This window comes from Cnephaeus nilssonii (genome assembly GCF_951640355.1).
Source record: "Cnephaeus nilssonii genome assembly, chromosome: 6".
Classification (NCBI taxonomy): Eukaryota; Metazoa; Chordata; class Mammalia; order Chiroptera; family Vespertilionidae; genus Cnephaeus; species Cnephaeus nilssonii.
Window position 1 is genome coordinate 42,844,803 of NC_137077.1, and position 12,506 is coordinate 42,857,308.

Sequence of the window (12,506 nt, forward strand, 5' to 3'; positions counted from 1 at the left end):
AATTTTCACAAAAACCTGTCTTCTGAATTTCAGAATCCAATATCCAACTTACTATTTGATATCTCCACTTAGATAACTAGTAGTATTCACAACCTTTACATGTCCAAAGCCAAACTCTTGATTTCTGGTTCAAACATGCTGTTTCTAAAACTCTCTCTTTTTCAGTAAATGGTAACATTATTATTCAGATTGCCCAGGACAAAATTCCTTAGAGAAATATCAAGGATGACTCTTCCTTTCACATCGCACCTTCACTCCACCTTCAAGATCCTGACTGCTCAACCTTTAAACTGAAATCCAGCCACTCCTCCCAAATTTTACCACTACATCTATGATCTCTCTCGAACTAAACCAATAGCCCTTTATAGTCTAGTCTCCACAGAAGAGTCACAGTAATTTCTCTTAAGTCTATATCATGTCATTCTAAAAAAACAAAAAACACTCTAGTGACTTTTCATGTCACTCGGTAAAATTCAAAGTTCTTTCAATGATCTACAATATCCTGTGTGATCTGTCCAACCCTTTTCACCAACCGTCCTTCCGAGTACACAGGTGACTAATAGTTTTGACTTCTTCTCCCGCTTGCACCTTGGCTCATCCTAGTGTCTGCTATTCCTCAAACATGACAAGTATACTCTCCCCTCAACACTTCTGTACTTACTAAACCTTCTGCCTCTCAATGTTTCCCTGATGGCTCTCGCTACATGTCTCTACTCAACATTCATCACCCTATATAAAATGGCACCCAAACTCCTACTTTATCTCTTTTATCCAGTTTCATGTTTCTTCATAGCACTTATCACTAGTGGATATGTTTTTATTTATGTTCATTTGTTCCTTGTTTGACACTATCCACTAAAATATAAACTCCATGAGAGCAGAGCTTTGCCTGCACTCTTTTCTGCATGCCTCTCATGCCGGCCGTGTACCAGATATTGGATAACATATTAAATGAATGAGTAAGACTGTAAGGTATGCAATGTAATCTAGCAACATCGAGTGTTATATATGGTAGCAAAAAAAAAAAAAAAAATACTAGCAGTTATAAGACAAAGGCTATAGCCCAGTAGAGAGGTAACAAACCTTGAATAACAGTGATAGTGACGGGAGGATAGTTGGAACAAAAAAGTTACAAGATGCCAATGCCTGAGGAAAGCAGAAAACCAGGGAGAAAAAGAGTTTATGATAAAGACAATTTCCTTGGAAAATATAATTTACCAAAATAACTCCAGAAAAGTTAAAAATCTCAACAGACCCCTTTTCTACCAAACAATAGAAAAGGTTATCAGAGTTATACCACGAAACCTCTTGGCCTTGATGGTTTCACAGAGAAATTCCACCAAACCTTGAAAGAGCAGATAATTCCACTGTTATTTCAACTGTTCCAAAATATTTTAAAAATAAAACATTCAAGTTAATTTTATGAAGCTAGTGTAAACTTACAGCAAAACATGATAAATATGGCAGCAAAATTAAACAAAAAACATACAGTTAAGATAAGCTCATATATGAATATTAAGATAAAAGTCCTAAATTTTATTAGCAAACAAACTTCAGAAACACATGGAAAGAAAAATACATCACGAGATGGAATTTATCATAAGAATGTAAGTATGATTTAATATTGGACACCTATTAATATAATTCATTCTAATTGTTTATATGAATAGAAAAAATCATCAAGGCATTTATAATAATAATAGTTAACTCCAATATGTCCAGAAGACATCATTTATACATATTTTGCATCTATTTTCAGCTAATAATAACTCTTTGGGGTAAAATCTATTATTGTCCCCACTTTAAAGGTGAAATAAATTAAGAGCAGAGGTTACGTAACTTGCTTACATCTTTTTTCCAGTAAGTGACAGAACCAAGATATGAACCCACATAGCCTGGCTCCACAATTCATGCCTTAATCCATTACACTGGACTAGTTATCATATTCCAATTTTTATAAACCCTGCAAAATAGTTAACAAATATTTAAAGAATACCTATACCATGTACTTGGTACAGTTCTAGAGGCTATATACACACAGGTGACCATGACAAAAATCTCTGCCTTCAAGAATTTAAACTTATATGAGAAAAGATAAACAATAAATAAAAATATAGCATGCCAGGTGATAACAGGTGCAATGGAGAAAATAATTATTTGGAGACGAAGAAGATTTGATTTTGGATGATAGGCCCACAATGCAGTATATACATGATATTTCATAGAATTGTATACTTGAAACCTATATAATCTTATTAACCACTAGAGGCCCAGTGCACGGATTCATGCACCAGTGGGGTCCCTTGGCCTGGCCTGTGGGGATATGGCTGAAACCAGCTCTCTGACATCCCCTGAGGGGCCCCAGATTGCACAAGGGCACAGGCCAGGCCGAGGGACCCCACTGGTGCACGAATCCATGCACTGGGCCTCTAGTATGCATAAAAGATCTTTGGTTAACCTCTTCCCACTCTCCTCCCTCCTCCTCCCCCTCTGAGATTCATCAGTCTGTTCCATGTTTCCATACCTGTGGTTTCCGCTCCTGCATTGAGCGCCTACCCCCTGGTGGTCAGTGCACATCATAGCTACTGGCCAGTCGGTTGGTTGGCTGGTTGCTTAGGCTTTTATATATATATATATATATATATATATATATATATATATATATATATATATATATATATATAGATTGTCACCCCAATAAATGTAATTAAAATTTTTTAAAGAAAAATTAAGGCAAGGAAACAGAATGATAGAGGGTGCTGTGGGGAGGCTGAAACTAGAATAATGAGGAAGTAGCCATGGAAAACTCTGGTAGAACATTCCAAACAGAAGGAGCAGGGACTGAAAGGCCCAGTGATGGGGAAAAACTTGGCAGGTTCAAGTGACAGAGAGAACAGTGAGGCGAAAGCTGTGCCAACAAGCGGATATGCAGTAGGAGCAGGTAGACAGGCAGGCTATGGTTGCACTCACTATGCTTGACATCAAAAAGCACTCATCACACTTCAGAACATACAGATATACATTTATCTGCATCTAAAACCTTGCAATTTTTCACATAGAAAAGCGAATTTCTGTGAAGAACCAATCTAGAAATAAATATGAATTACTGAATTCTAGATGCTATGATAAGCCCCGTTTTGGTGAAGGAGGTTTCACTTCCATTTCCTACTTGCAAATATCTTAAAATTCCTTAAAGATAATAATGTTGAAATCAATGCTTTAAATTCATTGTAAATAATAAACACATTTTAAATCACTTTTAACTGAATAATCACTTAAAGCCATTTATGACTATAACTAGCGTTCCCGTTGCAGGAAAAAATAAATATAGTAGAATATCTGTGTTTTCCCCCACATACCCTTTAGAAACCCCTTTATTTCCTCTAACATTCTTAAGTTATAGTAGCTTGGAAACTTGTCTTGAGATATTTACATAATTTTATCTCAGTGCTAGAAAGTAAAATGTCTAGGCATTCCTGGTTATATAATGTGCTAATATGTTAAATTACACATTTTTTAAAGCTGAAAAATAATTGAAATTCCATCATACTGAAATTATAGTCTTCTATATTTTCGGATTTCATCTAGCATATTTAATTCTACCAGTGCCTGTTTTCTAAACCACTTCTTTCCAAGATTTCAAAATTCAAGCTTTTTCTGCCTTCCCAGAAAGATAAATTCAGCTATGCTTACAAATTACAGACACTGGCTTCGAAATGCCCGTAAATGGACCCAAGGAAAATCACTTTCTGCCTTTTTGGAAAAGCATGCTGAGGATGGGAAATGTGATAGCATCTTGGTAAAAGATACAAATAGACATGAGGCAACTTGTTACTTATCTAAATCCACCTAGAAAACTACTTTGAAATCATGTGACACTTTCCCAAGAATATTGAGAATATTTATACCTGGGGAATTTTCTGTACTCCTTTAAATCAAAACCTGACTATGAAGTACTTTTATTATAATGTTCCAATAAAGCTGCACATGGGTCCAATCTGTAATCCCATGTGGGAAATGAATATAGTTCTACCCAGAGGCCATCAGCATCTCCTTGTAAGTCATGCTAGAGCACCCCAGCCTGCTAAGAATATTGCTTTTACCATTCAAAGGCCTTTTCTCCAACAAATCCTTTATGTTCTAAAATACTAAGTTCAAGAATAAAAAGGGAAAAACTAAAATAAAAAAGAATAAATGGCAACTAATTTGTCCTCCAAGTGATTTCCTTGTATTAATCAGTGAAGGAGTTAAGAGTATTTTACTTCTACCAATTTTTCTGTAATCCACTCCATTGCAGAGAACTTTCTGTTCAAAGAATAAAAATATTAGAGCTCTGCCTAAAGGCTACTGAGGAAGCACTTAATTTTTTTTTAACTTGGAAAAGAACCTGGTAAGGAATTGGAAGACTTAACAAAACAGGTGGTTCATAGAATTATATTTAGATCACACCATATTTTTAGTAACTGCCTATCTACAGATGGGCACTGCAATTTGATTCATAAGAAATGCCAATCAAATACCAAACACTTTCTTTTTATAACTATTAAAAGCAGCAAAACCAGTATTCACTTGGGCAAGGGTTTCCCAATTATTTGGAGCAATGATATTCTATTTGCCAACTGTTTTGAAAGGCAGTAAGTGATTGCACAACTGGTTTTAATTTATTCTCACAGGCCAAAATTTTTATATGTTTAGAGGTTTTTTATACAATTGTTTTTCCAAAATGTTCTTATTTCAGTATTGTGGCATTCAACCCATATATTTTTTCCATTCATCCATATTTTTTTCCCAAATACATGGTGAACACATGTACTATAGCAACAACCAATAATGTACTCTCAGATTTCATTGAGGGATAAAAACAAGTACAAAATATAAACCATTTGGACTCTTTTCCCAAGTCATTTATAGGTATTACATTAGGTAACTAAAGAGCAAGATTCAAAAATAAAATATTGAACAAGACAATTAGAGTCCATACTGAGAAATTATTTTAGTAACAAATTGCTCCCAACTATTACTTAAATTGGATTTGCACTTAAGGGCTAGATCGCTGGTAATTACTACCATGAAGACTAAAATATTTAGTTTTTCAACCTTCAATCGTGTCATGTAGTGAGGATCAGTTTAATGTTATTTGAGAGCCTACGTATGAGTCTTGGGTTTGCACTCATGCAACCTCGAACAAACCACTTTATATATCTTGGACCCTCAAGTTCCATAACTTGTAAAACAAAATAGAAATAATTCTACCCACCTAATTTCCTGAGAAAGGCAGTGTGTGTTAAAATAATGTCAGTAACTGTTTTGAAATTGAATATATTTTGAAATAGGATAAAGAACTCTTCACTAAAAACAGATGTGGTAGCCACCCTTTTTACCCTAGGCAAAGTATAATTGTTATGCAAGAAAGGTCATGAAGATTAACTCTGAGATTCATTTTTATTTTGGGATACTCATTTCAATGCAAAGGGTTTATCACCCTGACAGTTTCTGATTACAGCACCACTGACCACGCCTAGGAAATACTGTAGGGCATATAAGCACACATTGAGTGAATGACTCATTAAAAAAAAAAAAAAAAAGCATAATTGGCTCCAGAAGCAAAAAATTCATTGTAATATTTTTGAAAAGATGAGTCTTCTCTCCTCTAGCAGCATTCTTTACCTCCCCCCCTCCTATTCCATAGCACAGTTCCAGATCTCCAGTATAAAAGTGAGAGACAATAGATGACATGTGTTGCTGATACCTCACCTAAAAAGAGACTGCTCTCTTGTCTGGCCTGTGTGGTTCAGTGGTTGAGCATTGACCCATGAACCAGGAGGTCACTTATCCAAGTTGTGGGGTGGGCTCCATCCCCAGTAGTTGGCATGCAGGAGGCAGCCTATCAATAATTCTCTCATCATTGATGATTCTATCTCTCTCTCCTTCTCCTTCCACTCTCTGATATTAATAAAAATATATTTAAAACAAATAAAAAGAGACTGCTCTCTCACCAAGTCCTTGCCCATGAGGATCAAGAAAATAAGACAAAAACTTGAGACCTGTCTACCAAGATTATGTTGCCAAATGACTCAGGTTCAAATAGTATTCCAGCAACATCAATAACTATATTCTGTATTATCTCTCTTTATTGTAGGCACTGACGTGTTTTTTGAAGTCTTATGAGCTCACTAACAGTGGAGAAAACTGTCAAAAAATGGCCGCGTTCTTGTGAATCCTGGGTAGTGATTCTCAGGACAGCCTCTCCTAACCTCTTACTAAATAAAGTATTTGTGAACACATAAAATATAGTGATCACAACAATTAGAAATTTAACAGTAAACCATTAAGAACTAATTTGCAGGTGTACAATGGAAATATGTTTGTTAAACGTTATAAGCCAATATTACTTGAAAAGATATATATAATATCTATAGAGACACAATGCCAGGTATCTCCCAGACCATCTATCATATTTAGAGCATATATTTTCCTAGTCTATATTTTAATTTAAAGTTATTGTGACATATGATACTCTTCAATTATCATGTAGGCCAACATTTTTCATTTGTTATGTCTCCCTTTGTATTTTTCCCTACCTGTAGGTTATAATATATGTAATGTGGTTCTACATCTTTAAAACAGCTGCTAATTTTATTTGGTTTACTAGTACATGAGAATCCAGTATTTAGTTTTGCCTTATAAGAGATTCTTGGCATTCACTGATTTAACATAAATGCCTTTTAGGCTTTGGCAACTGTCACAGGAAACTAACTTGAAGCAATTATCAAAACTTGATCTACCATCAGAAGTCAATGAGGTTTTTTTTTGATGGATTATACAGAGTGAGGCAAAAGTAGGTTGACAGTTGTTCATATGGAAAATAATACAATCATTAATAAATAATACAAGAATAAACTCAGTTTCTGGTGCTCACAACTATAAACTTACTTTTGCCCCTTCCTGTATTGTCAAAGAAACCAGGAACCTGGACCTAAAAAAGCCTTGACTGCTTTCATTGTAACCTATAGACTCTCAGAATTCCCTCAGCATTTCTGAATTCCCCCAGGATCTATGTTAGATGTGGGCATGGAGGATAGGCAAGACCTTTCCAGAGAACAGAACCAGGGACCTTGGTGACTGGACTTCCCAGAAAGGAGAATCAAGAAAGATAAGAAAGAAACTCTCTTCCTACCAAGTTAGTGGGTCTGCGCAATCCCCAGAAGTCCAGAATTGCTATAAATCAGTGACTACTAAGTGTCTCCCCCGCTATCCATAGGAAGTTAAGATTAGGGTTGCAGTCATGCTGATCGTGCAGTACATTGGCTTGGTGGGAGGTGCAGATGTTGTCCTATTCGTTCATTAGTTGCTAAACTACAAAGAGCCACATCTAAACTTTATGAAGAAGACCAAGTTACCCAGAGATCTTGGAATTTGAGCTGGGCAAGATGAGCATGTTTGATGTATAGGAAGAGAAAGGAAAGGGATATTTGGGGAACAGCCTGTAGTAGAGACTATTGGTAATCACCAGTACCTGTTCTCCTTTCTTCCTCTTGGGCATATCACTGTCCCTGCTTTCCAGCCTTTTGCATCAAGGTAGAACCAGGCAACTAGCTTTCATCAATAGAATGTACATAGAAGTGTGTCTCCTTTGAACTGAGGTAGTCAAGAACTGGTATGCTTTCTCCATGCTTTTACTATGGTAATAAAGGATTTATGTAGATCATGAATATTTTAATTAATAAATTTTATACTGTTGTACTAAGGACATCATGCACCAATATGTAAAGATAGCTGGTACATAAATGACTGAAAAATATTTGTTGAGGGAGTGGGGTGGGGGGGGGGCAATGGTAAGATATGTACACATATAATAGCTTAATTTAAAAAAAATAAATAAAATAAAAATATTTGTTGAAAAAGAATGAACAAATGTGTCTTCCTCTGAATATTTTTTTAAATATATTTTTATTGATTTTAGAGAGGAAGGGAGAGGGAGAGAGTGATAGAAACATCAATGATGAGAGAGAATCATTGATTGGCTGCCTCCTGCATGCCCCCTACTGGGGACCAAGCCCGCAACCCGGTCATGTGCCCCTGACTGGAATAGAACCTGGGACCCTTCAGTCCACAGACAGATGCTCTATTCACTGAGCCAAACCAGCTAGGGCTCTCTGAATATTAATATGAATCAAATAGCTTAATTAACTATATTTTGTAGAAAACAGTAGTTATAAGCAAAACAAGAATAAGCCACAAGTAACAAGAGTGCAATGTGAGCCCATATGAACACAGTTTAGCTATCATCTGAAAAAGATTTAATCTATACCAAATTTTTAGGTCTGTTCAAGGACTTAAACTAAAATTGCTAATATAATTTTCCTGCACTGAATGACTGATGTAAAGAAGAGCTAGCCTAATTATTTGGCACATATTAATAAAATCTGCTTTAACTCATTCTTTCAAATATGTATTGAGAATTTCTTCTATAAGCTGTATTGGATGCTAAAATGAATATCATCCCTACACTTAAATCTACAAATGAGATACAAGTGTAGACAAATAAGTACAATTCAATATATTATGCATAAAATGTCCAGTGGTAGAACAAAGAAAGGCCTGGTCAGCTCTGTCTAGGAAAGAATAAGGTGGGAAGTGGGGGGCAAAGGGCGGGGAGAAAGGCTCAAAATGGATCTGGAAGGATGGGAGGCAGTTAAGGGAAAGACATTCTAGACAAAGAATAAATAGAAATTCAAACAATTATGAAGATTAAAGTAAACCAACAATAGAATCAAACAAATGTTTCTAGAATTATATATTTCTTATCTCCTGTTCCTCTGTCCTTACCTCTCTTGGTTAATAGCCACAGGATCCTCTCTTGGTTAATAGCCACAGGATTCTCTCTTGGTTAATAGCCACAGGATCCATCGGTCATTTAAGTCAGAGTCATTACTTGGTCTCCTCTTATGGTTTAAAATTCTAACAGACCTCCTAAAAGTTAGCTCAGTTCAACACCATTGAAATTTTGATAAATTTTTGTTGTAGATTGTTTGGGGCAGTGGGTTCCCCTCCCCTATCCCTGCAGAACTGTGACACCCAAAAATGTCTCCCAACATTGCCAAATGTCCCCTGGGGGGCAAAACTGTCCCTAGTTTAGAGCCACTGGTCTACACAGTAGTGCACCTTCCATAGGCACCCACTCTTCTTCACCTCTAAAACCACATTACCTTAAGTGGCCTCTCTTCCTTACCCATAGGAGACTACAACAGTGGCTCTCAGTGACTCACTGCCTCCCTTGTATCCTACATGGTATTGCATAAGGAAAGACCCCTTCAAACACATTGAACTTACCTACCATCTTCAGTTTAAGCCCTCATCCTTCACAATGCATTTCAGTCTCTAACAATTGGATTTCAACCTCCCTTTTCACCCTACTTTTTAGCTGCACAGACTCACTATGTTTAGTCATCCTTCAAAGTCCAGTTGAGAAGCCTTCTCCAACACAGGTCTCATAACAATCTCAATCACTCCTTCCCCAAAGTTCACACAGCACTTTTTGTACTCCTCAACTATTTTCATTAAGTGTTTGTGTGCCTGGTGTCACGCTGTGGTGGCCCTCAGAATGCTGGGCATAATTGGTCAGGGGCCCCAGATGCTGGGTTTTGAAATCCATCATTCTAAGAGTCTACAGGTTACAACAAAAGCAGTCAAGGCTTTTTATAGTCCAAGTTACTGGTTTCTTTGACAATATAATCCCTCAAAAAAACCTAGTGTTTGTGCCCCAGCCATGGCTCCTAAGTGCTACACCAAGTCAGTGCCTGAGTATGGCAAGGCTGTAAGGGTAAACTCCTTCTTAGGAGGCATGGGACTCTTCTTCCAGCAAATTTAGCTTGAGGCATGCTTTGTTGAGCCTTACTTAGACTGCCCAGCAGCCTGGGGTGCTTCTAACGAACATTCTCATCATCTTTCTTCATCTGTTTCAGACTTCATCATTCTCTTCTTACTTTCTCTAACACAGGCACGTCCCCTAAATAAAATCCTTTGCATATCTGCTTCTAGAAAGATACAACTAACACTAAACTGTTAAAAGTAGAGGCATAAGAAAGTCTCCCTAATGTTGTTTGACTGAGCACATAAATTACTAAAGGAAGTCCCTATGCATTTTTCCAATAACAAAAAAAATATGAATACACAATGTCATGTGTAATGATCTGGGGCTATATTAATTCTTTGTAAAGAGGAAGGTTTTTAAAAATAAAATTAGAATTTTCCCAGAATAGACAAAAACCAGTAAAGACACTGATAGTTTCCACACAATTATTTCTTGTCTGAACAAGAAGTTACTAGAGCAACTCAATAATCAGTCATCAGAGAGCATTAGTGTATGACACGCTGCAGAATGGTTCACACAAGGAACTTCAAAAAGTACACACAGCCCCTGTGAGCTACTCCGTGAGAATACTGCACAAGCCAGATGCAATGTCTGGTTTTATGACATCTGGAAACTGTTTCTTTCAACCAAAAAGATTGTATTGCTTTAAATCCCACCAAGAAATGGGGACGTTAACTGTCTAGGTGGTCAGCTTCATCCCTGAGGGCCTTTGGAAGAAGGGAACCCACCGGGTAATATGAGAAGAGGGTGAGTAGAGCACAGAGAGTGTGGCCTCTGTACAACATATGCATGCTGTTGTGACAACTATCCACCAAAAACACACCAACTTATTAAATACTGACCTCCACTTTGGCAAGAGTGTACCAGCATTAGGAGATCAATAATATGACCAGGAAAATGAAGTTTATAGCTGAACATAGGAACTATTAAGACCTGGTAACTATGTACCACTGGATATCAATGGACAAAAAACATAAAGTCTCACTAGCCATAACCTTACCGGTAATCCTAGGATTCAGCTCTATTTTCATATATGCTATAGATTTTAGAAATGTGTAAATAAATTTCTATTCAAAAATGTTTAAATTCTGTGATATATACTTATACTCTTAAGAAAAATATAGAGGTTTTAGAAAAGCAAACGTTATGCACACACAAAACAATTTCTGGCAGACTCTTAGCCCCTTCTGGTTCTTGGGCCCAAAATACTTAAGAGAACTAAACAATACTAGTCATGGTTCAGTGATTTAATGACAGAGAAAAACATGTAATTACCAAGACTTCTAAAAGTGGAAAACAATTAACCATATAGAAATCAAAAGAAAACACAGTTCACATGTTTGGGATTAAAGCAACATTAACAACTAAATAGAATATACATATGTGTTGGGGTGTCAATTTTCTAAAATGGTTGCATTAAAGGGATATTTTTAAAATATTAATTTGTTTTTTATTCTTTTCCTCTAAAAGTCACATTCCTCAGCAGCCACCAAAGAAAGGAAAGGTAGATGCTACCTGAAGTAGAAAGCTGGAAAAAGAATGGGCTAATAAATGAGATGTGAAAGAGGAAATGAGCATTTCTGTTCTTACAGCACCAGCCTGGGAGTGCACTAACTCAGACCTCCAACTGCTGGTGACACCACCCTGCCAAGCTCCAGTCCTGCAGAAAGGTCTGTGGGCTGTGCCCAACAGGGACCTTTGGTATACTCTCTGGAGAAACTCTAGGCAGACACTTGGACAGTCATTAAGCCCTGTGGCTTTGGGACAGGGGCCATTTTTTCCCCCCTACTGCAGGATTGGCTGGCACCAGCCCCAAATAGAGACTGTTTTGATCTGTTCTTCCAAGTCCTGGAAGCCCTGCCTTGATCAGCTCAGTTCCATAGGGTTGGGAGGGGAGGGAGTGCTGCTGAGAGCTGGGACCTTTGGAGCGTGTCTCCCTCAGAGGCTCTGGTCGGGACTTGGATGGACACTGGGTTATATGATTGTGGAACAGAGAGGTGGTAAAGTACTTGCCCCACTCTGGCAGGCTTGGCCGGCACCACCCCCAACAGGAGACTATTTTAATCTGTCCTCCCAAGTCCCAATGGCTCTGCCTTGCTGGGTTTGCTGCTGCAATGGGGACATCTGGCTGCACCCAACCTGAACCTGTGGTGTGCTCCTCCTGAGAAAGCTGGAGCTGGAAACTCTGGCAGAGACTGGGTGGTATGGCTTTGGAATAGGAGCCACTTTCCCTTACTGAGTGCCTGACCACACTGCTCCCAAGTAGGGGACCCACTAGTCCCATCCTCCCAAACTAGGTCACCCCGCCCTATCAAGCTCATGCCTTGTGGAAGGATCTGTGGGTCATGGCCAGCCTGCCCACTCTACAGTCTTTCTTTGGACAGTTTTGGGGAAGTCCAGGCAACCTCAAGGGGTGGCGGAGTAGCTGACTGGTGGAGGCAGGTCAGGAAGCCTTGGACCTTTTATTGAACTAGAGGAAGCTGAACTCTGTACATGGCTTGGCCCTTCCCTCTCACACCCAGGCCCAATAGAGACAGCTACAAACAGTGAATAGCGTGGTAGCTCCAGACAGGCAGCCCAAGGCTGGTTATACACAATATCTGACACCGACCTGTTCTAGAACTCTGCCCAA

General features: G+C 38.0%; 1 protein-coding gene across 3 annotated transcripts in view; it reads right to left on the reverse strand.

Moving 5' to 3' along the window:
* Positions 1–12,506, reverse strand: part of ADAMTS20 (ADAM metallopeptidase with thrombospondin type 1 motif 20) — a 177,299-nt gene that overhangs the window by 155,659 nt on the left and 9,134 nt on the right. The gene's annotated exons all lie outside the window — the stretch shown is intronic.